Source organism: Schistocerca gregaria, chromosome 1 (genome assembly GCF_023897955.1).
Source record: "Schistocerca gregaria isolate iqSchGreg1 chromosome 1, iqSchGreg1.2, whole genome shotgun sequence".
In the NCBI taxonomy this organism is placed as follows: Eukaryota; Metazoa; Arthropoda; class Insecta; order Orthoptera; family Acrididae; genus Schistocerca; species Schistocerca gregaria.
This window is the reverse complement of record NC_064920.1, coordinates 36,706,808-36,715,226: the sequence shown is the minus strand read 5'-3', so window position 1 is coordinate 36,715,226 and position 8,419 is coordinate 36,706,808. Positions and strand designations below refer to the sequence as shown.

Here is an 8,419-nt window from a genome sequence, read left to right as displayed (position 1 = left end):
GCGGGACGTTAGAGACTGGCATCAGAACCTGTAGTAAACGACCCGTGAGAGAGGTATATTGACTTTTCCATCGTTTCCTCATGTTGCTCATGTAAAGGGCAGCTGCTCTCGCCCTGATGTTGACCAATCCCAGCCCTCCTTTGTGCACTGGGAGGGTAAGAGTGTCGTATCGTACTTTAAAGATATGACCTGCGGAAACGTAGTAACTGAAGGCCGCTTGAAGCCGGCGACCTATCTGCAGCGGTAGTGGGAGGACTTGTGCCACGTGATTGAGTTTTGATGCCACGTAGAGGTTCAGGTATTCAACACGTTGTAGCTGGTTCAAGTCCCGGAGCAGGTTCTGTCGCACCATTGCGCGTATGATCTGTAATAACTGTCGGTAGTTTGCTGCAGCTGTTTTACGTACATCTTTCTTGAACGTGATTCCCAAATATCGCAGATCAGAAACTGGTGGGAGGGGAGCGAGGGCTTCCGGTCCGAGACCTCGCCCAATATCCCACGCCGCCGACTTGTTGATGTTCAGAAGACTGCCTGCGGCCTGTCCGTATCGCTCAATCCAGGTTAGTACGCTTTGAACTTCGTCATTGGAACGAACCAGCAGTAGCAGGTCGTCAGCGTATGTCCTATAGCGAAAGGTGACGTCCCTCAGCGTGATGCCAGATAGGCGGTGGTTAAGGCCCCCTAGGAGTGGCTCGAGTGCGATGGCATAAAGGTAGGTAGGAAGGGGACAACCCTGTCGTAGAGACCTCTTAATGGGTACTGGTCCTACCGTCCTTCCATTGACCTGGACGTGTGAGCTGGCTGCGGTCCAAAGACGCCGTAGGGTGTCGATGAGGCCCGGGGGGAATCCCATACAGTCCATCACTCGTAGGAGGAAGTTGTGGTGCACTCTATCAAAGGCGCGGTTGAAATCTACGGAGACGATCGCCGCTCTCAGACGGCACGCAGAAGCGATTGCTATTAAATCCCTGCAGTCACCGGTGGCCATGTGTATGTTGGCTTCTCCCCCCTGCGACGTCTGTTCAGGAGCGAGGATCATCGGCAAAGTCGTCTTAATACGGCTCGCCATAATCCTGGTGAAAATCTTGTAATCGGCGTTCAGCATTGTAAGCGGCCGATAGTCGTTAATCGATAGCCCTCCACCTGGCTTGTGTACCGGTATGAGAAGTCCTTCTACAAACGCTGGCGGCACAACACAGTCTGGAGACGTAAGTTCGCGGAACATTATAACCCAGCGAGGCATCATGATGTCACGGAAAGTCCGGTAGAATTCGATGGGCAATCCATCAGGTCCAGGAGACTTATTGGCCGCACCTTTGTCCACGGCGTCTTCGACTTCTTCGAGTGAGATTGCCTCTGTTAGTGCATTCACGGTAGCCTCGTCGATAGTACGTGTTACCTGCTGTAACATTTCAGTAGTGGCCTCGTCATCGACGATTCTTTCCTTGTAAAGATGACGAAAATGATCCTCCACCGCCTTTACTATGGTTGCTTGGGTAGTACATAAGCGACCGTCGTGTGTCCTGAGTTGTGTGATTAAGTGTTGGCGTTGTCGGCGCTTATCCGCCACAACGTGATGCATAGTGGGTTCCTCCGCAAACGTTCGGTCGTGCCGTCGCGAGCGGACGACTGCACCTTCTAGTCGGCGCTTCGTCAATGATAGTATGTGAGCCTTGATTCTGCTTTGATCATGTTGTCTCTCCGGGGAAGGGGGTAAGGCGTCGAGGTCCCTGAGAGTCGCGTAGTAAAAATCGAGGGTCTGTCGATGCCACGCAGTCACGTCCTTGCCATATTGCATAAGTGTCCTACGGATTGCTGGTTTGGCACAGAGGAGCCACCACTCCAGGGTCGAGGCGTATCGAGGGTGGCGGCGTTCACAGTCAGTCCACGTTGCTGCAACTTGCCGACGGCAATCCAGGTCCTGGAGATGAGTTATGTTGAGCTTCCAAAAGCCATTGCTGCGCCAGACTTGTTGGGGGCGTAGGTGTATAGTGCAGATATAGGCACTGTGATCAGAATAGGCTTGAGGCCATAGTTCAGCGTCCACCACACCTTGTGTGAGATCTTGTGACACATATATGCGGTCGAGTCGGCTGGCCGAATGACTGGTAAGATGAGTGTGGCCAGAGCGGTTACGGTGGACTTTTTCCCACGTGTCGCACAAGTGAAGTTCTTGGATCATCGCACCCAGTTCCGGACAAGGCGTGTAATGTGGGATTTGGTCCTTGGGGTGAAGTACGCAATTAAAATCGCCGGCGAAGACGCTGTGGTCGTATCGTCCTAGGAAAAGGGGAGCGACATCTGTGGAGTAGAATCTGGCGCGGTCGTGACGTCTTGTGGTACCCGACGGCGCGTAAACATTAATGAATCGGGTGTTGAGTGCCGTAAATGCTATTCCTCGAGCGGAGGGAAGAAACGTGACGTCGGTAACTTCAATACCTTCACGCACTAATATTGCCACTCCGGTATCTGCAGGGCTACCGGGCGTCACATGTGTGGTGTACCCGTAAAAGTGCGGGAGTGCCGTCGTTTTCGCTTCTTGTAGGAAAGCAAAGTCAACCCCCATGGCCCGTATGGTTTCTTTCAAAAGTTGGATCTTGACAGGAGAACTGATCATGTTGATATTCATTGTCGCCAGGCGGTAAGACTGGCAACGAGTTGTTTCGGCGAGGTCATCCATGGTGAAGGTGGAGAGAAGCGAACATCGGAAGTGATGTCACCCCCCGCCGAACGCGGTCCTCCTTGTGCTGCTTATGCTGCATGATCCGGCGGCGCCTCAGCTGGCCGCGGGTCGTGATCTTGTGTCTCAACGTACTCGGCCCATGAAGCGGGCGCGGATGTCTGTTCATGGTCCATAGCCTCAGAATGTTTGATAGTAAGGGACCGGGCGACTTCGCTACCTGCACTGGTACCTCCCCGCTGCTCACTGTTTCTGTCAATGGGCCGATGGTCGAAAGCTGCACGTTTTTCTGTCTGTTCTGCAAGGTTGGAGTCAGTGGAAACAGCTTCAGATTCGCGGCTGGCTTCTTGAGTGGTCAGTCGTTCTTCCCCGGCCGAATGCGAACCGCTGTGTTCCGACACGGTCCGACGACGCCGCTTTCGGCGTTTCGGTGATCGCTGTTTCCGTACGTGGCCTTCATTGTCAGAAGACGGCACTGACTCATGCTCCGCCGGAACAAACGCTTCGGTCGGTATAATAAGGGAATCAATTGCCATCTTACTGGCGTCAATGTCTGTCGCGTTCGGTAGCTCCAGAGTCGTAGTGCTATTTTCCACCACTGGCCAGGTCGGCGGATCATCCAGGTCTTTGTCCGTGGAAAGTGATTCTTGTACCGCTGAAGCGGTCGGCCGTGTCTGTTGTGTGGAGAACGTCGTGAGCGCCGCCGCGTAAGTAACGGGTAGAATAGTCTTCGCCGCTGGTGGTGCAACGTCCTTCGGTGGGAGTTGTGTGATCCGACGCTGGAGGCACTCGGAACGAAGGTGACCTTCCTTACCGCATCCGGAGCACGTCTTCGGTTGGCCGTCATAAATAACTATGGCCCGGCATCCACCTATCTGTAGATAGGATGGCACGTGTCGTTGGAGATCTATGCGCACTTGGCGTACTCCATTGAGTACTGGATACGTCTTAAACTGGGTCCATTTTTCAGCCACGTGTTCGTGTACCGTGCCGTAGGGGCGGAGCGCCGCTACAACTTCTGCCGCTGGGAGTTCAAATGGAAGTTCGAAGATGCGTATAGTCCGCAGTCCCATTGCGGCATGGCCGACCTCGACGTTGCCAACATTTCCATCTGCGTGGCAGAAGCGGAGTTCTTGTTTCATCTCTCGAAGCACCTTGTCGCAGGTAGTTTCGTTTATGAGCTTTACATAGACCGTGCTACTGACGATTGAAAAGTGAATGCCGACAATGTCGGCAGCCGGGATCTTGGCTTCCTCTTTCAAAAAGCGTTCGACTTCGAGCGCCTTTGGTCGGGTAAAGTCGTTCCGAAATGTGAATTTCAAGGTTGATCTTCTGTACTGGTTTGCCATGGTCTTGGAGCGCTACGGCGTCACGTTAGTGCCGGCCGAAGAAAGTAAGCAAGGCGCGCCGGCCCTCTCTGCCAGCGGAGAGCACACACCGCACGTCCGCTTCGCTCGGCTGCGAGAGCCGCACTGTTAAAAGGTTCAAATGGCTCTGAGCACTATAGGACTCAACATCTTAGGTCATAAGTCCCCTAGAACTTAAAACTACTTAAACCTAACTAACGACATCACACACACCCATGCCCGAGGCCGGATTCGAACCTGCAACCGTAGCAGCCTCGCGGTTCCAGAATTAAAACGGTATGTTTCTTTTTCAGAACTGGAAAAAAAAAACGAGCGTGACAGCATTCGAACCTGTAATCTTCAGATTCGAAGTCAGACGCCTTATACATTCGGCCACACGGTTACTTGCGACCAAGTATAACATGTATACGACTCATCTCGTAACGTTCACACCCGTGAGGAATAGTGTTTTCGTTCCACACAGCCGCTGCCCCTTGCTCTTTCCCACCCAAACGTTACATTCAACCTCTTACGAGACCGACCAAATATAGACTGGGAAACAAGACCACACACTTTATGCATTCGGAATCGAAGGCAGGGTGTCCCTCGCCGCATTTGCTACCATGGCCATTTGCTACTTCTGCAGAAGCGGCGGCGGCGACGACCACGACGACGACGGACGACGACGACCGCGAGAGTCTCTGAGATATGTGAGAAATTCATCTATAAAATGTAATTCAGACTGCCTCGTCCCACCTTATGCTGTACCGCTTTGGCAAATGCTTTACCTGCGCCATTCGCCTTAATCACATCTGAGCGTAATTCTTAATAAAACGCTTGTCGCTAATTGTTCGTCATCACAGAAACTGTTTGCTATACGGCCACGACGCGCAACTGATTTCCAAAATTCGTCTTCCTCCTCTGAGTATGGGAACTCACGACCCCTGGTTTACTAGACCAGTGCTCTACCACTGAGCTAAAGAGGCCCGGCCTAGCAGTACTCTTGCGTACTTCATCCTTACGGTCGTCTGGATCATCTGACTTGAGCTGACAACACTTCATATTACCGACTACTATTTGCAGCTATGGCGATCCATTACTGCTTGGCTACACATGTGACACGTAACCGATGTGCTCTCCAAACAACAACACTTGCATTTCAGAACATCTTTCACACATGTCTACAAAATCACCTTTACCTTCAAATACAGTTTTCTTGCGACTGACAGAGACATAAGCAAAGTTAAAAGTTGCCATTTCCATTACATCACGTTAATCAGAAAAACGGTAATTTACATCTGCAGCGGAACAAAATTCCGTTTCGACCAGCGTGGGGGTCGAACCCTCGACACTTAGATTAAGAATATCATGCTCTACCGACAGAGCTAGACGGCTGCCTCGGTGAATACCTGGCGGTCTAGCACGTCACACAGTACTTATTTGTGTTGGGTGGTCCCATACAGAATCTCTCCATGCTGCCTAATGTTTTCCTAACATCACACTCGTCACGTACTTCACTTTTATTTCATAATCATTTCTGAGAGGTAAAGGAATTGCATGACAATCTGCAGAGCTAGTGGCATCAAAATTAACACACATACTTGATGTGACAAAAGCCGAACGAGTTACTTTCCCACGTTGTTTTAGATGTGCAAGTGCCAGTCAAAACTCGCGGTGACGGCACTCTGCCGACCATTTCGCTAGTTAACACCGGTCTTGTTGTGTGTTTCAAGCTCAAGAGCATCTCCAAGCACAAAATGGTCAACAGAAACATTCAGACGGTTTCGTACTGCTCAATTGCTACATTAAAACGGTATGTTTCTTTTTCAGAACTGGAAAAAAAAAATCGTGACAGCATTCGAACCTGTCATCTTCAGATCCGAAGTCCGACGCCTTATCCATTCGGCCACACGGTTACTAGCCACCAAGTATAACTTGTATACGACTCATCTCGTAACGTTCACACCCGTGAGGAATAGTGTTTTCGTTCCACACAGCCGCTGCCCCTTGCTCTTTCCCACCCAAACGTTACATTCAACCTCTTACGAGACCGGCCAAATATAGACTGGGAAACAAGACCACACACTTTGTGCATTCGGAATCGAAGGCAGGGTGTCCCTCGCCGCATTTGCTACCATGGCCATTTGCTACTTCTGCAGAAGCGGCGACGACGACGACGACGACGACGACGACGACGACCGCGAGAGGCTCTGAGATATGTGAGAAATTTATCTATAAAATCTAATTCAGACTGCCTCGTCGCACCTTATGCTGTACCGCATTGGCAAATGCTTTATCTGCGCCATTCGCCTTAATCACATCTGAGCGTAATTCTTAATAAAACGCTTGTCGCTAATTGTTCGTCATCACAGATACTGCTTGCTATACGGCCACGACGCGCAACTGATTTCCAAAATTCGTCTTCCTCCTCTGAGGATGGGAACTCAGGACCCCTGGTTTACTAGACCAGTGCTCTACCACTGAGCTAAAGAGGCGCGGCCTAGCGCATTTGCTACCATGGCCATTTGCTACTTCTGCAGAAGCGGCGGCGACGACGACGACGACGACGACGACGACGACGACGACGACGACCGCGAGAGGCCCTGAGATATGTGAGAAATTTATCTATAAAATGTAATTCAGACTGCCTCGTCCCACCTTATGCTGTACCGCATTGGCAAATGCTTTATCTGCGCCATTCGCCTTAATCACATCTGAGCGTAATTCTTAATAAAAAGCTTGTCGCTAATTATTCGTCATCACAGATACTGTTTGCTATACGGCCACGACGCGCAACTGATTTCCAAAATTCGTCTTCCTCCTCTGAGGATGGGAACTCACGACCCCTGATTTACTAGACCAGTGCTCTACCACTGAGCTAAAGAGGCGCGGCCTAGCGGTACTCTTGCGTACTTCGTCCTTACGGTCGTCTGGATCATCAGACTTGCGCTGACAACACTTCATATTACCGACTACTATTTGCAGCTATGGCGATCCATTACTGCTTGGCTACACATCTGAAACGTAACCGATGTGCTCTCCAAACAACAACACTTGCATTTCAGAACATGTCTTTCACACATGTCTACAAAATCACCTTTACCTTCAAATACAGTTTTCTTGCGACTGACAGAGACGTAGGCAAAGTTAAAAGTTGCTATTTCCATTACATCACGTTAATCAGAAAAACGGTAATTTACATCTGCAGCGGAACAAAATTCCGTTCTGACCAGCGTGGGGCTCGAACCCACGACCCTGGGATTAAGAATATCATGCTCTACCGACTGAGCTAGCCGGCTGCCTCGGTGAATACCAGCCGGTCTAGCACGTCACACAGTACTTATTTGTGTTGGGTGGTCCCATACAGAATCTCTCCATGCTGCCTAATGTTTTCCTAACGTCACACTCGTCACGTACTTCACTTTTATTTCATAATCATTTCTGAGAGGTAAAGGAATTGCATGACAACCTGCAGAGCTAGTGGCATCAAAATTAACACACATACTTGATGTGACTCAAAAGCCGAACGAGTTACTTTCCGACGTTGTTTTAGATGTGCAAGTGCCAGTCAAAACTCGCGGTGACGGCACTCTGCCGACCATTTCGCTAGTTAACACCGGTCTTGTTGTGTGTGTTTAAAGCTCAAGAGCATCTCCAAGCAGAAAATGGTCAACAGAAACATTCAGACGGTTTCGTACTGCTCAATCGCTACATTAAAACGGTATGTTTCTTGTTCAGAATTGGAAAAAAAATTGCGTGACAGCATTCGAACCTGTAATGTTCAGATCCGAAGTCCGACGCCTTATCCATTCGGCCACACGGTTACTAGTGACCAAGTATAACATGTATACGACTCATCTCGTAACGCTCACACCCGTGGGGAATAGTGATTTCGTTCCACACAGCCGCTGCCCCTTGCTCTTTCCCAAACAAACGTTACATTCAACCTCTTACGAGACCGACCAAATATAGACTGGGAAACAAGACCACACACTTTGTGCATTCGGAATCGAAGGCAGGGTGTCCCTCGCCGTATTTGCTACCATGGCCATTTGCTACTTCTGCAGAAGCGGCGGCGACGACGACGACGACGACGACGACGACGACGACGACCGCGAGAGGCTCTGAGATATGTGAGAAATTCATCTATAAAATGTAATTCAGACAGCCTCGTCCCACCTTATGCTGTACCGCTTTGGCAAATGCTTTATCTGCGCCATTCGCCTTAATCACATCTGAGCGTAATTCTTAATAAAACGCTTGTCGCTAATTGTTCGTCATCACAGATACTGTTTGCTATACGGCCACGACGCGCAACTGATTTCCAAAATTCGTCTTCCTCCTCTGACGATGGGAACTAAACCCCTGGTTTACTAGACCAGTGCTCTACCAC

At 50.2% G+C, this 8,419-nt stretch overlaps 2 non-coding genes across 2 annotated transcripts; both read right to left on the bottom strand.

The window, feature by feature from the left end:
* Positions 1–6,448: 6,448 nt before the first annotated feature.
* On the bottom strand, positions 6,449–6,521 carry Trnat-agu (transfer RNA threonine (anticodon AGU)). Its single transcript has one exon. It is a non-coding gene; the product is annotated as a tRNA-Thr (tRNA).
* A 731-nt stretch (positions 6,522–7,252) lies between these two features.
* Positions 7,253–7,325, bottom strand: Trnak-cuu (transfer RNA lysine (anticodon CUU)). Its single transcript has one exon. It is a non-coding gene; the product is annotated as a tRNA-Lys (tRNA).
* Positions 7,326–8,419: the final 1,094 nt, after the last annotated feature.